Raw genomic sequence first — 18,499 nt, 5'->3', positions numbered from 1 at the left:
TGTTCCTCTACTCCGTGTGTTTCTGCACAGGCACTGTAAAGAGGCACCCAGCCATGGTAATTTCCTAGAGGATTTTCTTTTCCCCCACAGATATTCCTTGTGCATATGCACACTCCAAGTTCACCCCTTTCAGTCCTTCGGTTTCTTCTTATTATTACATCTGTCTTGTTCATACCATTCCTCACTTGTTTCCTATCCACATTTCCCACTGCGTTCTCAACTGACTACAGTTCTCACTTCTGCTTTTACCCATTACTCCAACCACTCTGATGCCAGAATGATTTCTGCTTTTATATTTCTTTTATATATATTTCTAGCTCTGTAGATTATTGCTAAATAGTTACAGAGTTCCTAGCTAGCTCCAGTACTTTCCCCTACCCTTTCCCTACCCTTTGCACAAGACAAAACATTCTAGAGGTTCCAAGCCCCGGGGATCCAACGTGCCTATCCTATCTTGGTTCTTCCTGGGAACCAAGGATGAAATACCCTCCTCAGACAAATTTTGATAAACAAAGTTTAGTTCCTTAAAGGGGGGCTACAGAAAAGCTGGAACCAAAACAGAGGAATTACTTCAACACTTGTGCTTCTAATTGAGGATTCTTGTCACTTATGCTAATTTGCTAAGCTAAGTTTATAAAACTGCATGCACCCTTTGCAGTTTTTCATATCTACCCATTGAAGGCCTCCAATAAATAATAAGGAGGCCTCCAATAAATAATAAATAAGCCCTCCAGCCTTTATGTTACCTCCTATGCTCATACTGTTTCAAAAGTGTGTTGATTTATTTATAGGTCTCTAAGGCATCACTCCCAGGGCAATCCTGCTGCTTCCTAGCTCTCCCATTGCCCTGTCAGTAGTACCACAAGGAAGAGAAGTAGAGGTAATAGACTGCAGTTGTGATAAGTTTTGCCAGTCTTTTGAAAGTGTCCCCAGTTCAAGTCCATGGCAAGGTGACAGCTGGCCCAGGAGCACAGAGCCTTCCATTGATATCACTCATCATCAGTGGATGTCCATCTTCAGAGCCATCAGAGATTGGCTCTGTCAGACATGGTGGAAGCTTCTAGCACCTTCTCACAGAAGCCACTTCTCTTGCCCTTCCCTGCTACCAAAAACCAGGCTGTGCAATAACAACACACTCCTTCACTCTTTGACCCTCACTCCCAAGGTGTCAGTGCCTCTACACAACAAAGAACAATCATTTTGCCTACTTTCTCCTCTTACCTAAAACACCATAAAGAATTTCTAAGGTACCCCCAGACACCAATTCTAAGAGCCCAGAGGGCACATTCCTCCTGCTTCTGAGCATTGAAACAAATGGAAAGCTTCCTGCAAGTCAGAAGAATTTTCAGAAATGCTTGGAAATATCAAAAAAGTACTGATAATTTTCCTGCTTTCTTTCCAGCTTAACTCCCTCAAACTTTTAAGAGGTGTCATGTAATCCCTAAGTTCTCATTTACAACTCAACCTTTCTGGTGTTATTTTAGGTCCTTCCTTGAAAGCGATATAGTGCTTTTTTCTGTGGTACGTTTGGTCTGAAACCACTGAAGAAGTCATGTGACTGCTTGTATAATCCAAAATTCTGTGTATTGGAACAGAGAGAGTTTTTGATATGAAATACCTCACTGTGTTTGGGGGGCTGGGGCACAATGATATAAACAGCATAGGAACCAGTATAAAAACCCAAAGAAGGAAAAAGGGGTGAGATATTAGGGGAAAGAAAGGGGAGGGATGACTGTAATATTTAAGAAGAGTAATAGAACATTTTTTTAATATTTCTTTTTATCCTGGATACATAAAAGAGTTCATAGGAGTTCTAAAAGATGGAAGAAAGGGAGAAATAGAAAATTCTGTACTCAATCAAACTAACTGAAATCATTGAACTATTTAGGTAAATTTTTTCCCTTTCCAGTTTACAAAGTAAATGTACCTCTGGAATTTGTCATGGACTTGCACTTATGGATATTTAGGCCAACTACCTAGCTTTCCATGTCTTGATTTACAACACTTTTGAACACCATGAGGAAAGAGTGAATTATTGGAATAAGTCTTCATAGTGTGGAGAGAAACCGTGGTTGGATCGGGGACGACTCTCACAGTTCTACCAAGTAAGTGACATTTCTTTATTTCTAAAATATCCTTTAAAATTAAGGTGGGGGTGAGAAAATGAGTTTAATGGTTTGGGTTCACTGAAAGATTTTTCAGCTGCAATAATGCCTTGAGTGCACTCGCTCTCCAGCCAGGCTTTCAAGCCAAATCCTCAGCTTGGACCTGCTCAGGAAGGTTTCCCAGCAACAACTGGGCTGACTGTGCCAAGCACCATTATCCCATGATCCCCAAACACCAGCAGGGCACTACTTAGCATGGGATAATGGATTCCCAGTTTGGACAGCACTCTGGCTCCAATCTCCTGTCAAGTGTCCAGTGGACTTCCACTGACTGACTTGGAGCAGGAATGCAGAGCTCAGTGAAGAGCTGACAGTGGTGAGGAGTTTGGAGACAGATCTGTAACTGCCTGGTTGGAGAAGTTCTGGTTTGAAACTGGCACCACACTCACAGTGTCCCCAGGTAAGTAATTCCACTGCCCTGAGGACAGAGGAGGAAGGAGGTTAAACAGCCTTGGGCTTAAATTCTCACAAGAGCCTCATATCCAAGAGCTCCTGGAATGAAAGACAATTGTCTCCCAAGTCCTGTGTGTTCTGAAAAGACCAATGTGAGAGTAGGAATTATAAGATGCCTTAGTTATAGCTATCTTTATTTGGAACTCCATGATGTACAAAAAGGGTGCATGGCACCCCAATTTTTTTTTAGAAGAATGTGAATGTTAGGGTGGCAGAGGAGTTTTTGGTGTTGATCTGTGTTATTGTAAAGATTCAGGTGCATCCCTCAGGAATTGTTGCTGCTCTTTCAGAGGTCTGCAGGTCTTTAAAGTACTGCAGGAACACCCCATGTTATTTTACTCCTGCTCTCCTTCCACAAAGACATGGGACTGCCTTGGCTGCTGCCTAGTACCTGTCCATATCTGTAGAATACGTTGCATGTAAATAAATGTGTATTTAGGAACGATCTTGGTGCACTTCCAAATCCAAAGGGAGAAAAGAATGCAGATTTACCATTCAAAAGAAAGACCTGTTCTTTCCATGCTGTTCAAGGATTTTCTCTTTCTAGCTAAAGACAGAATACTTTCAGAGCTGCACAGAGACTCTAGAGTTATGTTTGACAAAAAAAGATATTGGGCTTTATGAATCAAAGTCACTTTTAGGACTGCTGAAATACTGAATAAGTTGAATAAAAATTTCCAAGATGTGAGCAACCTCTCCTTTTTGTTTATGAATTCCTTTGGGAGCTACTAATATGCAGTTTAATATGCACACATGAAGATACATATTACTGTATTTTACCCTAATTCAATATTATATATGTTATATATATATAAAATATTTTATATGTTATATATCTTATATACTATATTTTTGTTATATTATTATTGTTGTGGTTATAAGTTGTTTTGAGAACACCCCTAAATCCAAATGACAAACTAGCAACCAGTAGTTTCACTTTGGGATACTCCAGGCATATTCTCTTGAGGATTCTCTCAGTTAAGGACAGAGAATGTTTTCCTTTTAGTTTGGGTTGGATTATTCTAGATTAAACATACTTTGAGAATGCTAAGGCCCATTATTTTCTGTAATATAGAGATCCTCCTGTGATTTTATAAGACTAATGTGAAGAAGTACAACTTTCTGTCCATATAAATTGTCAGAACATAAACCACAAATCCCTTCCAGAACAAAGCAGTGACAGGAATTCACGGCTGTATTGTCAGGTAATGCAAACTAGTGGGACTCAGGTGAGGCTTCTGGGGTCAGATAAAAGAAATCCTCTGCTCTCGGAACTACAGTTGCACTGTGTACATGATCTCTTGCTGATGATCTAGACCGGGGAGTTATTGCAGAGAAGCAGCTTGTTTGTATTGTGTCTGTTGGGAAAGCCTGGAGAGGAGCCCACATGAAAAGCCTTTCAAGGTCTTCTCAGAGAACACGGAATGCACAGGACTGACAGGCTCTGGCCAACCATGGTACAACACCTGGGAAGGAAATGTTGGATTTCTCTTGGGTGTCTGGTTTCTGTAGGTGTGGAAAAGTGTAGTTCTGCCTGCAAAATGAAAACTCTAATGCACCTCTCTTTACCCAAGAGACCCCTCAGGCTGCTCCTGTCAAAACAGACACATAAATCATTGTGGATGTGTCAGCCTTTCATAAGCTGAGCCCTTTCTGGCAAGGAAGGCTGTTGGACGATTCTGTTCAGTTCCATGTTTTTACTCAAACTGTTAATCTGAGTTAAGCTCAGACATTGGTTTTTGTGATTGCTATTGATTCCCATAAATGACATGATCTAGAGGCAAAAGTATTTAGTCTAAAATACAAATCTTGGTACTACAATGATTTGTTGGCTTCTAAATACTTTTGATGACAATAGTTTTCTTGTAAGACAGCTGCTGCAAGTTAAGGCAATCTTCTTACTTATACTACTTGTTACTTGTACTTCTTATGGCAAGGAATAATGACATAAAGGACAGTCAATGAGAATGTTACAAACTACTCACAGTTGGAGTATATGTGAATTTTTAGTCACTCAGCACTCGGGCAAGCTTGCGGTACAATCAATCATACCCAATCATAGGATTTTTTACATACAGTCCAAAAACTTCTATCCTAGAGGTCATTGTGGAGAAAACAACTAAATCAGAAGATGGTACCACCACTTGGACAACAACACATTTGCCAACAATTTCCCCTACAAAGAACATCAGCTTGGAGATGCCCTCTAAGGAACCAACAACAGCGGTGATCTGCATGGACAGGTTCGACAGCAGCATGACAACAATACTGCCAGGTACAGTTTGGTAGCACAGGAGCAACACATTTCTAGGGACAGTGTCCTGTGCTGCTTGGTGTTCTCCTGCTTGTCAGCATTGTGCTGACCAGCCAGCAGAAAGGAGAAAGACATCTGGTACTTCAGGAGGGAGAGATGAAAGATGTTTCATAGTGTGTGAAAGAAATGGTTTCTACTGTTTAATAGTTTTTGGAGGAAGAGGGAAGACATAATCTATTTGTTTAAAATGTGGACTTCCTTATGACTACATATTTCACCCTTTGTAGCAGCAAACTTCCTGCAGCACAACCTGGAACAGCCTTTCCAACACCAAGAAAAAGTTAAAAGCGTGCTATGTTTTGAGGTTTTTTTAGTAAACCACATTTTATATTTTGTGGGATTGCTTTTGTAGTCCTGAAGGTCATTCATGGCGCTGAAGGGGGCAGTAAGAAGGTTTGCAACAGCACAGAGCCCTCAGCACAAGGTGAGTCACCCAAACAGGTTGGCAAGTTACATTGCTCTTTGGGCCATAAAGGCAAGGAAATGTATTTTCTCCAGGGGAGAACACAACATATTCAGCACACACAAGCTGCTCTTCCAAGGTAGCTCCTGCAGTTACACACAAGCCCCAAGAAGCAAAAAGCAATGGAGACAGACCCTGGGCTCCTCTGTTGTTGCCATGTTCTCTACTGTCTGTTCCTTTGCTGCTCTTCCTTTCCCTTAACCTGTCACCTGTGGTTTTTCCCACTTTCTGCCAAGGTCACCACATCAGAACCCAGACCATGATGTCTCCCCTCTTTTCTGGTCACTGAGCAGATCCTGAAGAGCAGAGAGTGAACATGCTGTCCATGGCTGTGTTGGGTTTGCGAGTCCTGCTGGCAAAGACCATCGCCTTCAACACCCTCATGAGTATCAAGTTGTTTCTTTGCTGAGGTAAGCGGGCACAGAGCTTGGTTTGTAGAAAGCCTGGAAGCACTTCCAGCAGTGGCTGCCTGTCCCTGTGTATGTCACTAGCCCCACAAGGAATAATGCCTATTCATCTGCTCCTGATTCCATTTAACAGCTCTTGCAGATTTCTGGGGAAAAAGACAACAACAATGGCCAAACCACACACAAGAAAATCAATTCTGTCCCAAAAAAGCAATTAAGACAAGACCTCCCTGCCTCCCAAAGGACAAAGGAAACAGCGTTTTTCTGAATTTAAAGCTCAGTTCCTGGAAGCTGTTTCCAAATTTTGGTTGCCAGATAAACACAGGTATTACCTGATTAGCCTAAGAAAAATCTCATTGACTATTTCAAGTAGTAGAGTACAAAGCCTGGAGAAAAATCCAGACAAATAAGGATTCAAAGGCAAGGATCCCAAAATACAAAAGTGGGAGTAAAGAGAGGCAGGGTAAGGATTTTTAAACTAAAGTATCCAAAGACGCACAAAAGATAGCCCAGCCTGACTTTTGTGAGTGTATCTCTCCTGATCTGAGAGTTATCAAACAGCGAATCTTAGGCCCAATTTCATTAAATGTAGTTTAAACCTCCCTTTGCTCTTCCACACACGGAGAATGAAGGCAAGAGGAACCCGAAGAAGAGCAGCAAAGAACGTGAACCTGCAGCACAAGGGGCTTGAACAAGCAGGGGCAGAGCTGCTGACAGAAACCAGCCAGGACACAAGGCAGCACCTTCCCCTGAAGACATTGATCACTCATCACTCCTGCCTGGCCAGCTGATTGACACTGGAGAGTTTTAAGTGCTTTTGCTGTTTCCTCTCCTCTGAGAACTGAGGAGAGTGCATTTATCCTCATGCTCCTGCTAAGCAGATCTCCTCACTCGTCTGGCATTTGCACACAAGTGTCCAATCTGCTTCAACAGCTTTGGAAACTCCAATGCTCACTCTGCATACTTGGCCTTTTAAAAGCACCTTTCCCTGGCATGTTGTGTTCCTGCCTGTGCAACTGGAGCATTACTGCTGAGGGAATTCAAGGCCAGTAGTGGCCATTTGTAGCTTTGGGTTAGATTTAATAACAAAAGGTGTGTATAGCAGATGAGAAGAGCTGTGTAGGATCTGAAGTGATTTAATTCATCCAGATAATGTTCATTTCTTTATTAAGCCTGTATTTCTTCTGCCAATTATATTACACATGCACTTTAAGTTCCTGCAGTAGTGACAAAAATAAAGTTGTACTTGGCCAATATGCTGTGGGTTTTCTGTGTTTTTTCTACTGACACTGAGAAGGAGATTGCTGAAATAAATCACACCTAAAGCCCACAGGGATTAGAAACACAGCTTTGATAATGCAGCTTTCCTGTTGTCTGGATTTGTCTTTTGCAGACTCTGTGCAGGGAAGGATCTCTCTGGGACATTCCAGAGCCTCAGTGAGGAGAGTCCTTGCAGAAGGCATGAGGGAGGAAAAGGCTCATCTCAGCAGAGAAGAAACCCTGCTGTTGTTTTGCATTCAGTGATAGGAGGAAGGGGCCACCAGGAAACAATGTTGGGTGGTTTGATGGAGTGATATTTCCCATAGCAACTTGGTTCTCACCTAACAGAGCCCAGCACAAACCTCCCCCAGCTCAGGCCCCTCTCACAAGCTACAGGCAGGATGCTGTGGTCACCATTTCTGACTCAGTCAAACTAGGCAGGATTAACCCTGCCCTGCTTTTGAAAAAACAAGTTAACCACATCCTGTAGGGGAAAGAAGGCTTTTCTCCTCCTGGCTGAGTTCCTGCTGGCTTCAAGAGAGCCTCTGCAGAGGACACAGCAAGGTGTGCTGCAGTCAGCTTGCTCAGCTCAGACCCTGAGGCCCTGCAGACCCCCAGAGAAGACCCTGAGCCCTTGCAGAAGTTCTGTGAAACTTGCATGGCAAATCCAAATGCAGGAAAATCGTCATTTAGTGCATTCTAACACCATGACATAAATCAGGGGGAGCCGTTCACCAGCATTTTTATCCTGATTTTCCAATGATACCCAGAATCTTTTTCTCAAGCACTCCTCACTTTTTCCTAATGTCTCAGGCAGGTTTATTTTTTGCGAATACTCCCTTAGGCAAAACCAGTGGAATCAGGTGGACAGGAGGGAAAGGTCAATAATTTAGTACTGTTATAACCCATCAGTCAGAAAGTCTTGGTGAAGTCTGGAACAGGATTGGATCCATCCACACCTCCTCTGTGAAGGAGTTTAGAAAGCAGGGGGCTCCTTTCTGTACCTCATGACTCGATGTGAAGGACTTCCTTTTACAGCTCTAGGAGAAAAATCTAGTGAAAATATTTTGCGACGGAAGGATTTTCTCTGCACAAGCCATGCAGTGTGTGGATGAGATGATTTCTGTTGCACATCTTGGCCAGAATAAAGTAATGCCTTCCTTCTCTAACACCAAAAAATGCTGTTGGAGAGTTTTTGCTTTTTTCCAAGTTTCAGTGACAATACCATCCACAACGTGACCTTCAATTACATTTTTTAAGTAATTTGAGGGAAAAATTCACCTCTAGCACATCCTATTTTTTTTCCTCCATCTTGGTGAGTCTCACACATAGAGTGTGGTATCTGACACCTGTCCTGCCAAGCAAGTCCAAATGCTGAGAGCTCTCTCCAGTGGCAGAGAACATTAAAAGCATCCTGAAAGAATCAACCTCTTTCCAAGAGCTTACACAGGAAAGCGTCATGAAGAATCCCATGAGAATGGGCAATAATAAATAGCTTTCTGTACTGCTGAATCCTTCTGTTTTCTTATACAGCATTAAAAATACAATGTCATAATCATATTCCTGCATCTGCTGGGCATACTCGACCTTCCTGATTTATGTTCGGAAATGCTGAAAAGTTCCTGACAAAATTAGGTCTAATGTAAACAGAAACTCATTAGGAGGATGGTTAATTATGTGACTGTAAGGCAATTTGTCTTTCTCCCTGTCCCTTATATTTCAGTCAGTGGATACGGTGTGAACTGAAGTATTTGGAACCTGATCTTCCCCTGCAAAACTGCTCAGGACAGGGGAGTGCAGCACCCTTGGGAATGTCTGTCTTTACAAGGCACAGCTTTGAAAAGAAATGGCAAATTTGGGATTTCTGTGTGGAGGGAGGGCCTTGGTTCCTGGCTGTGGCAAAGCCTCCCACAATCACAGCACTTCATCTTTTGTGACCTGTATACAAACATAACCTGGAAGGAGACAGAGTAGAGACACCCCAGCCTTCCTCACATGGGCATCTCATCATAATGAGGAGCACCTACAGGAACATACACAGGGTTAGGTACTGCAGCCACAGGAACAGCCCAACCAGCATTGTCACCCATGGCCCAAGACCTCATACAACTCATGATTAGATCAGATTTGTTCCCAACCCACTCGGGGCAGATCTGTTCTTCTCTCAACCGTTCATGCCCCACACTGGGTGAGGCCAAATAAGGCTGTTGTGGTTCAGGAATGGGATATCCCCAATTTCATGTTCCCACTGACCCAGCCCAAACCAAACATCAGGGACTTGCAGAGGATGACAGAAAGTGTGAATATGGAGAGAGCTGAAAAGAAAGATGGGGAGCACACAGGGTGAGACAGGCCCAGGAGAGAACCAACAGCTTCAAGCTCTGCTCCTGCTGCCCCACCTCTCCCCGTCAGTGCTGTCACAGACAGAGGGAGGGACCAGCAGGGGTCACTGGGCCTGAGTGCAGTGACAGAGGCACAGGCAGGGCAGGTGTGGGCAGAGCTGCTGTGCAGGCACAGAGAAGGTGGAGAGAGGCCAGGCAGAGCGCGGCTGGCCATGTGGAGTGCCCTGTGCGTGGGCTTCTTGCCCATTGTAGGTAAGTGAGGGCAAGGGCTGCTGGCCCCAGGAGCTGAGCGTGGCCCTGTGCTCTGCACGGCTCCAGGAGCGGTGCTGAGCGCTTGCAGCCGCACCTGTGCCCGGCTCCAGCTGCCCAGCCGTGCCTGTGCAGCACGGCCAGAGCAGCCCTGCTCCTCCTGTGCCTGGGAGCTCAGCACCTCCGTCCAAGCTGCCTCCTCTGCAGCCTGGGCACACGCAGGGCACCTCCCTGCTGCCCTCAGCTCTTGGGGCCCAGCGCTTTGCCCTGGCACTGGGCACTGCTCCTGGGCCACTGCGGCCCCTGTGGCACAGACCAGCTGCAGGATGGCAGCACAGGCACCAAGGCCCATTGCCCGGGACAGCCTCTGTCTTCCCTGGCCTCATCCAGAGCAGGTTCAGGGACAGGAGAGTGGGTCCTTCACCATGCTGTCTAGGCAAGGACAAAGGGATTTGTCAACCCATGGTGCGAATTGTATCTGCTTCTTTGGGGAAAATCAGACAAAGCTTCCTGTCTGACAGGGAAAAGGAGGGAGGGAAATGTGGAGTCTCCTTCCTTGTGAGCCTTGCTAGCTGCTACCAGCTCTGCCCATGTGTGTCAGCTGCCTTCAAAGAGGAGCATTTTGTCTTCCCACTGGTGCAGGGCCATTCCAAAGCCCCACCAGCAATGCCCAGATCTTTGCTGAATCTTGGAGTTATCATGATTTGTTCTTGCTCTCTGCAGCCTTCTCACTCGCTGGTGCAGCCACCTTGAATCAGCCCAAGGAAGTGTCCGTGCAAGAGGGAAATGCAGTCACCCTCCCGTGCAGCATGACCGATGGGTATATGCCGACCTACTCCATGTCGTGGTACCGTCAGGGCCCGAGGGGCACTCGGGAATGGATTTACAATGAGGATGGTACCTATGGAGTAGGTTTCAAAGATCGCTTTAAGATAAAAGATGAGAAGATCTTTAAGAAAAGAGTAACACTTCACATCCGGGCAGCAAAGCAAGAGGATGCAGCAACATATTACTGTAGAGGCAGGAGCACCGTGGAGCAGCTCTGCAGCACAGTCAACCTAAAACCAGAAGATGGGGAAGACAGATCTCTCAGCATTTCATTATAGCAGCTACTCCCCGGGGCCCTTGTCAGACATTGGCAGGTGCAGGAAACATCCCTCTGGCTTGGTGGCACTAAAAGGCCACCAAGGGGAGGGGTGGTAGAAGGGTTGGTCCCATTTATGGTGCAGGAGGATCTGTTCTGGGAACTGCACAGGCTGTTTGGGGAAGTGCAGGTTCAGTGCACATTGCCTGGGCTCCTGTCCAGCACGGCCTCGTTTCTCCTCTTTGCCTTGGCTGCAGAGCCATGGGATGATGGAGATGTGTTGCTGTAGCTTCCAGAGTGCTGTGGTGGATGGAGCCACGCAGGCTGTTTATGAAAGCCAGATCAGCAGGGATGACATTGCTCTGGGTGGCTGCTACAGAGCATCTGATCAGGAAGAAGGAGTTGAGAAGAGGTGGTGAGTTGACTTTGGTTGTCCTGCAGGTGCTCAGCAAGCTGCTGTCTCAGTGGTGCTCCTCTACAGGTCACAGTGAAAAATTTGGAGTTAAGGTTCAATGGTCCAGACAAGGACAGGGAGCTTTCCCAGTACTACCATCGTGGGCAAACACATGGACTTGGGGAAATGAATTTTAGTCATTGCCCATCAAAATTAGTTTATGAGAAGTAAGAACAAATCATGAAACACCTCCTCCACATGATTACAGCACAGAGATGGGGAATGTGCCTTGAAATCACTTCAAAACAGGTTTTCTTTGCCATTTCTTCCTTCTCCTTCTCTTCCCATGCATCAGTGTGGAGTCCAACCAACAGATGATATTTCTCCAGGAACTTCTCTACTGCAAGTTCTTCTTTCTGGCTGCAATTCCTCAAAATACATCCAGCATGGGTCCTTTCCATGTGGTGCAGCACTATAGGAACAGACTGTGGCACTGTGGCTCCTCTGTGGGGACAGGTCCTCTCAGAAAACCTCCTCTGCTGTGGGCTACTCACTGCGTGGGACCACAGCACCTGTCAGGAGCCTGCTCCAATGGGAGCTTTCCATGGAGTCATGAATTTTTTCAGGTCACATCTACTTGCTCCTGTGTGGGGTCCTGCACTGTCTGCAGGGTCAATATTTGCTCCACCACCAATCCCCACCAGCTGAGAGGGACAAACGTTGAGTTTCAGTCTTGGGCAGTGTCGTGGTTGCGGGGGGAGGTGTATTTTTCAGGGGGATGTGGGCAAGCCAATCAGTGATCAGCTTTTCTTCTGGCACCTGGATTGGTCACTCGGCAGTTTAGACACGCCTCTGAGGACACAAAGAGTTAAAAGCAGGACTCCAGGTGGGTTCGGCCTCTTTTGGGATCTGGTTTCAGCAGTGGAAACATCTCCCCTCCCCTGCTCTGCTGTGGGCTGAGCGGGGGAGGGGGAAGCCACGTGGCCGGGCTCAGGACAACCACGCGGTGGAACTAAAGTAAGCTGGGGCCCCCAGCGGGAGAAGAGAGTGGACAGGACTGGAACTGAGCTGCCCCGTCCAGGATGGAGGGGTGGAAAACTGTGGAAGTGCCTTCCGTGTGTGCTCACCCCCCTCCCCCCCGAACTCCGGGAGAAGGTGCCCAGCCAAGTGGGAGTCACCCAGCCTGGGAGTGCCTGAGCCTGCAGCCCTGCCCAGAGCTAGAAACTGTTAACCCTTTCTGAGGCAGAAAGAAACTTTTCTTAGACATTGATTCTCATGACTGGTGGTTTCGGAGGAGAGAGGGAAACAGCCTGGGACTGAGATGATAAAGCACAATTGGAAGGAACCCGATGGGCAAAGAATGAGAGGAGTAGCTTTCTGAGCTGGACTTTTCTTGCATAATGTCAGCCATGGACTGAACTTAAGTCTCTTTTGAACATAAACTGCCTTTTGGGTGGATACAGCTGCCCCTGCTTTTGCTACAGTGACTGGCACTTGAAGAGTGGAGCGAGCAGAGAAGAGAGGGGGAGGGTGTGGTGGAGCCCTCTGCCCTCAGGGGAGACCTGCTCTTGGAAACCTCCACCCCTGGGTAAAAAGGGGGAGAGCTCGGCATGCAAGTATCCTTAAAAGAGCCCTGTATGCAGCTTCAGCCTATGGACAGCGGTGAGAGTGCTGGACATAGGAAAAAGAGAGTGTCACCTTGGCAGACTTCTCCGGGCGGTGCCACGGGTGACATGGAAACACATAAGGGGTGGACCCGTGTTTTCTGAGGAACAGTCTGTGGTGCGAGAGAGATTCCTCTCTCCCTTGCTGAATTGAAGATTGGTTTTTTTTTGAGTGGTGATTGTTTGATCTAAAACCCAAAGGTTTGGTCTGTGAAGAGTAATGTGTGGGGGGTGGAAACTGGGAGAAGAGATGTTCTGAGAAGTTTTTATTTCTGTCTCTGTGTGTGTTTAAGAGTTTTTCTGTCTCTGTTCTTATGCAATGTAATAAAGTCTTGGTGGTTTTTTTTGTTTTCAAGATTTAAGCCTGCTCTGCTCTGTTCCTGATCACATCCCACAGTAGTTGTTAGGGAAAAAACATATATTCATGGGTCCATTAACATCTGGCCGGTGCCAACCCATGACAGGCACCTGGGGAATATCTGCTCTGGTCTCTGCAGCACCTCCAGCCCCTCTTTCCTAAATCCTCCTCCTTGCTAATTGCAATACTAATGCTGAGAAGAATGAGTCCTGCCTGAGACTTTTACCTCAGCATTTGTTGAAGGCCCAGACTTCACCAGCTCTTCCCAGCTCAGAATACCCCGGAGCAAAGACCAAACACTGGAAGGGCGGCTCTTGTCTGCTCTGCTCTGCTCCTCTGCAGCTCCCATGGAGCCTCGGATATGGCCAGGCAGGAGCTCTGCCCGGGAGGGCAGAGGGACAGGCAGGGGCAGAGACTGGAAAAGGGACAGGAGAAAGGCAGGAAGTAGAGTTAAATTTCTTCTAGAATGGGACTATGTTTTGAATCTGTGCTAGAAAGAGTGTTGGTAATTCAGGAATGTTTTAGTTATTGCCGGGCAGTGCTTACATGGAGTCAAGGCCTCTTTAGCTCCTCATTCCACCCACCAGTGAACAGCTGAGTGTGCACAAAATTTGGGAGGGAACACAGCTGGTTCAGCTGACCCCAGCTGACCAAAGGGGTCAACCAGGCCATAGGACATCATGCTCAGCATATTAAGATGGGGAAGAGAATGGAAAGGGGGGATATTGAGTGATGGCATTTGTATTTCCATGTAACCATTATGTGTGATGGAGCTCTGCTTTTCTGGAATAGGCTGAACTCTTGACTGTGGATGAGAAATAATCAATTAATTACTTGTTTTGCTTTGCTTGCACATGCAGTGTTTGCTTTATTTATTAAAGTTATTTATTAAACCCATGAATTTTCTCACTTTTACCCTTCCAATTCTCTCCCCAGTTCAATTTTCAGAGGGGGTAAAAAGCAAGAGGCCATGTGGTGCTTAGTTACCGTCTGTGATTAAACCAAGACAAAGAAACACAATGGGCACTGAAAGAGTTGCAGTTTTTATATGGACAGGCAGAACTCAACCACATTTGGGTATTTCATGATGTTTAGGAAGTCTCACAATAACATTGCAGTAACACATAACAATTGTCCATTAATTGTATCTGAGGGAAAAGTGGCACTGCACCAGAACTTCACTGCTAAGATGGACTTTTCCAGGACATGATGAAAAACTCCTTCCCTGCAATCCCAGCTCTGGCTCCATGTGAACAAACAGAGGTGTTCCTTTTCTGAGCACTGAGCATTCATTTCTTTATTTAGAAGTGTAGGCTTTCATGGAAGACACAAGGAGACCCATGCAAATGCATTCATGGCCTTGTGTTCCTGAGCATAGTGCCTGAGGCATCCCATCCAGGAGCTACAGATGCCAGAGCCTTAGGCAGTTGTCCCCAGGCTTTGCCCCAATTCCCACCTTTGGCTCTGTCATGTGAAAATGGGAGGCTTCCTCAACCCTTAGTGTGTGGAGATTTCCTCAACCCTTAGTGTTTGTCTGTCAGTGCCCCAGGAAAGCCGAGACCCTTGTGCCCAACCACCCTGTCAGTGTCCAATTAGGGGGACCCTGCACTGAGCTGTCTGACTGGATCTGAGGGCAGCTCGACTGCCTCAGTCAGGGAAACAACAACAGCCTCAGGGAGACCCCTCAGCAGGGATTCCCCTTTACTGGAGTGTGTGCCCTGCTGACAGTGACTGCCAGCACCCAGGAAGGATTCGCACTGACAGTTTTGGAATAACACTCCTTATTAATATAAAATCATGACAGGTTACGGTTCAAAGATTGTTGATTGTAGTGTCTGACTGCAAAAAGATACTTGAAGGAATGCACAGACAAGCTCTAAACCCCAATAAAATATTCCGTGCACACAGAGGAGGATTCTTACCCAACAGGCGTCCCAATGGGGATAGACAGGTTCAGTCCATTCACTGATCCCAGCAGCTATAATGGTGTCTTCCAAAACTTTTCTCTCATTCTCCACTTACTTTTATACTATTTCTTTGTGTTAGGTGGAGCTTGAGTGACTCTAGTAATGCATATCTGTGTTACTGATGGGTGTAAAATTCACTTGTTTTGCTTTTAAAGATACAGACAGAAAGAACACATAGCACATACCCAGTGAGTATAGGTCATACTTCGGGGTGGGTAACTTTGGGATGGAGAGGCGCATTCATATTATTATTAGGCTTTAATGAAGCAAGTTCATCTAAGGAGAGGGATTTTGCAAAGCTGCTGGGTCAGCAGTAGGATAACTTCCCCTGTCTCCAGTGGGTGACAGGTGGAATGCCGTTTATCAGCTGCAAAATACTGTAGCACCGGAGGAGCACCTACAGGAACATACACAGGGTTAGGTACTGCAGCCACAGGAACAGCCCAACCAGCATTGTCACCCATGGCCCCATACCGCATACAACTCATGATTAGATCAGATTTGTTCCCAACCCACTCGGGGAAGATTTGTTCTTCTCTCCACCCTTCATGCCCCACACTGGGTACCAAATAAGGCTGTTGTGGTTCAGGAATGGGGTTTCCCCAATTTCATGTTCCCACTGACCCAGTCCAAACCAAGCCTGAGGGTCTTGCAGAGGATGAGAGAAAGTTTGAATATGGAGAGAGCTGAAAAGAAAGATGGGGAGCACACAGGGTGAGACAGGCCCAGGAGAGAACCAGCAGCTTCAAGCTCTGCTCCTGCTGCCCCACCTCTCCCCGTCAGTGCTGTCACAGACAGAGGGAGGGACCAGCAGGGGTCACTGGGCCTGAGTGCAGTGACAGAGGCACAGGCAGGGCAGGTGTGGGCAGAGCTGCTGTGCAGGCACAGAGAAGGTGGAGAGAGGCCAGGCAGAGCGCGGCTGGCCATGTGGAGTGCCCTGTGCGTGGGCTTCTTGCCCATTGTAGGTAAGTGAGGGCAAGGGCTGCTGGCCCCAGGAGCTAAACCTGGCCCTGTGCTCTGCACGGTTCCAGGAGCGGTGCTGAGCGCTTGCAGCCGCACCTGTGCCCGGCTCCAGCTGCCCAGCCGTGCCTGTGCAGCACGGCCAGAGCAGCCCTGCTCCTCCTGTGCCTGGGAGCTCGGCACCTCTGTCCAAGCTGCCTCCTCTGCAGCCTGGGCACACGCAGGGCACCTCCCTGCTGCCCTCAGCTCTTGGGGCCCAGCGCTTTGCCCTGGCACTGGGCACTGCTCCTGGGCCACTGCGGCCCCTGTGGCACAGACCAGCTGCAGGATGGCAGCACAGGCACCAAGGCCCATTGCCCGCAACAGCCTCTGTCTTCCCTGGCCTCATCCAGAGCAGGTTCAGGGACAGGAGAGTGGGTCCTTCACCATGCTGTCTTGGCAAGGACAAAGGGATTTGTCAACCCATGGTGCAAATCCTTCCTGCTGCTTTGGGGAAAATCAGAAAAAGCTTCCTGTCTTACAGGGAAAAGGAGGGAGGGAAACATGGAGTCTCCTTCCCTGTGAGCCTTGCTAGCTGCTACCAGCTCTGCCCATGTGTGTCAGCTGCCTTCAAAGAGGAGCATTTTGTCCTCCCGCTGGTGCAGGGCTATTCCAAAGCCCGATCAGCATTGCCCTGACCTTTGCTGAATCTTGGAGTGATCATGACTTTTCTTGCTCTCTGCAGCAGTCTCACTCGCTGGTGCAGCCACCTTGAATCAGCCCAAGGAAGTGTCCGTGCGAGAGGGAAATTCAGTCACACTCCCGTGCAGCATGACAGGGGAGAAGATGCGGTTCTACTCCATGTCGTGGTACCGTGAGGGCCCAAGTGGCACTCAGGAATGGATTTACAATGAGGATGGTACCTATGCAGCAGGTTTCAAAGATCGCTTTCAGATAAAAGATGAGAGATTTAGCAACAAATTCCCACTGCTGATCCGGACAGCAAAGCAAGGGGATGCAGCAACGTATTACTGTAGAGGCAGCAGCACCGTGGAGCAGCTCTGCAGCAGAGTCAACCTAAAAACAGCAGATGGGGAAGACAGATCTCTCAGCATTTCATTATAGCAGCTGCTCCCCAGGTCTCTTGTCAGGCAGTGGCAGGTGCAGAAAACATCCCTCTGGCTTGGTGGCACTAAAAGGCAGTGGAGGGAGGGGTGGTAGAAGGGCTGGTCCCATTTATGGTGCAGCAGGATCTGGGAACTGCACAGGCTGTTTGGGGAAGTGCAGGTTTCGTGCCCGTTGCCTGGGCTCCTGTCCAGCACGGCCTCATTTCTCCTCTGTGCCTTGGCTGCAGAGCCATGGGATGATGGAGATGTGTTGCTGTAGGTTCCAGAGTGCTGTGGTGGATGGAGCCACTCAGGCTGTTTATGAAAGCCAGATCAGCAGGGATGACATTGCTCTGGGTGGCTGCTACAGAGCATCTGATCAGGAAGAAGGAGCTGAGAAGAGGTGGTGAGTTGACTTTGGTTGTCCTGCAGGTGCTCAGCAAGCTACTGTCTCAGTGGTGCTCCTCTACAGGTCACGCTGAAAAATTTGGAGTTAAGGTTCATTGGTCCAGATAAGGACAGGGAGGTTTCCCAGTAGTGCCATCCTGGGCAAACACATGGACTTGGGGAAATGAATTTAAGTCATTGACCATCAAAATTAGTTAATGAGAAATAAGAACAAATCATGAAACACCTCCTCCACATGATTACAGCACAGAGATGGGGAATGTGCCTTGAAATCACTTCAAAACATGTTTTCTTTGCCATTTTTTCCTTCTCCTTCTCTTCCCATGCATCAGTGTGGAGTCCAACCAACAGATGATATTTCTCCAGGAACTTCTCTAATGCAAGTTCTTCCCTCTGGCTGCAGTTCCTCAAAATATGTCCAGCATGGGTCCTTTCCATGTGGTGCAGCATTACAGGAACAGACTGTGGCACTGTGGCTCCTCTGTGGGGACAGGTCCTCTCAGAAAACCTCCTCTGCTGTGGGCTACTCACTGCTGTGGGACCACTGCACCTGTCAGGAGCCTGCTCCAATGGGAGCTTTCCATGGAGTCATGAATTTTTTCAGGACACATCTACTTGCTCCTGTGTGGGGTCCTGCACTGTCTGCAGGGTCAATATTTGCTCCACCACCAATCCCCACCAGCTGAGAGGGACAAACGTTGGGTTTCAACCTTGGGCAGCTGGGGAATATCTGCTCTGGTCTCTGCAGCACCTCCAGCCCCTCTTTCCTAAATCCTCCTCCTTGCTAATTGCAATACTGATGCTTAGAAGAATGAGTCCTGCCTGAGACTTTTACCTCATTGTTTGTTGAAGGCCCAGACTTCACCAGCTCTTCCCAGCTCAGAATACCCTGGAGCAAAGACCAAACACTGGAAGGGCGGCTCTGC

At 47.3% G+C, this 18,499-nt stretch overlaps 1 protein-coding gene and 1 long non-coding RNA gene across 3 annotated transcripts in view; both read left to right on the top strand.

The window, feature by feature from the left end:
* Positions 1-18,499, top strand: part of LOC134553834 (M1-specific T cell receptor alpha chain-like) — a 225,863-nt gene that overhangs the window by 128,926 nt on the left and 78,438 nt on the right. The window lies entirely within an intron of this gene.
* On the top strand, positions 1,951-7,047 carry LOC134553906 (uncharacterized). 2 transcript variants are annotated; one of them, XR_010081159.1, is made up of 4 exons: positions 1,951-2,105; positions 4,717-4,893; positions 5,689-5,805; positions 5,936-7,047. It is a non-coding gene; the product is annotated as an uncharacterized LOC134553906 (long non-coding RNA). The 2 variants fall into 2 exon arrangements; XR_010081160.1 differs by lacking the exon at positions 1,951-2,105 and adding an exon at positions 2,448-2,565.

Source organism: Prinia subflava, chromosome 8 (assembly GCF_021018805.1).
Source record: "Prinia subflava isolate CZ2003 ecotype Zambia chromosome 8, Cam_Psub_1.2, whole genome shotgun sequence".
Classification (NCBI taxonomy): domain Eukaryota; kingdom Metazoa; phylum Chordata; class Aves; order Passeriformes; family Cisticolidae; genus Prinia; species Prinia subflava.
The sequence above is the reverse complement of the archived record's forward strand: the minus strand, read 5'-3'. Positions and strand labels throughout refer to the sequence as shown.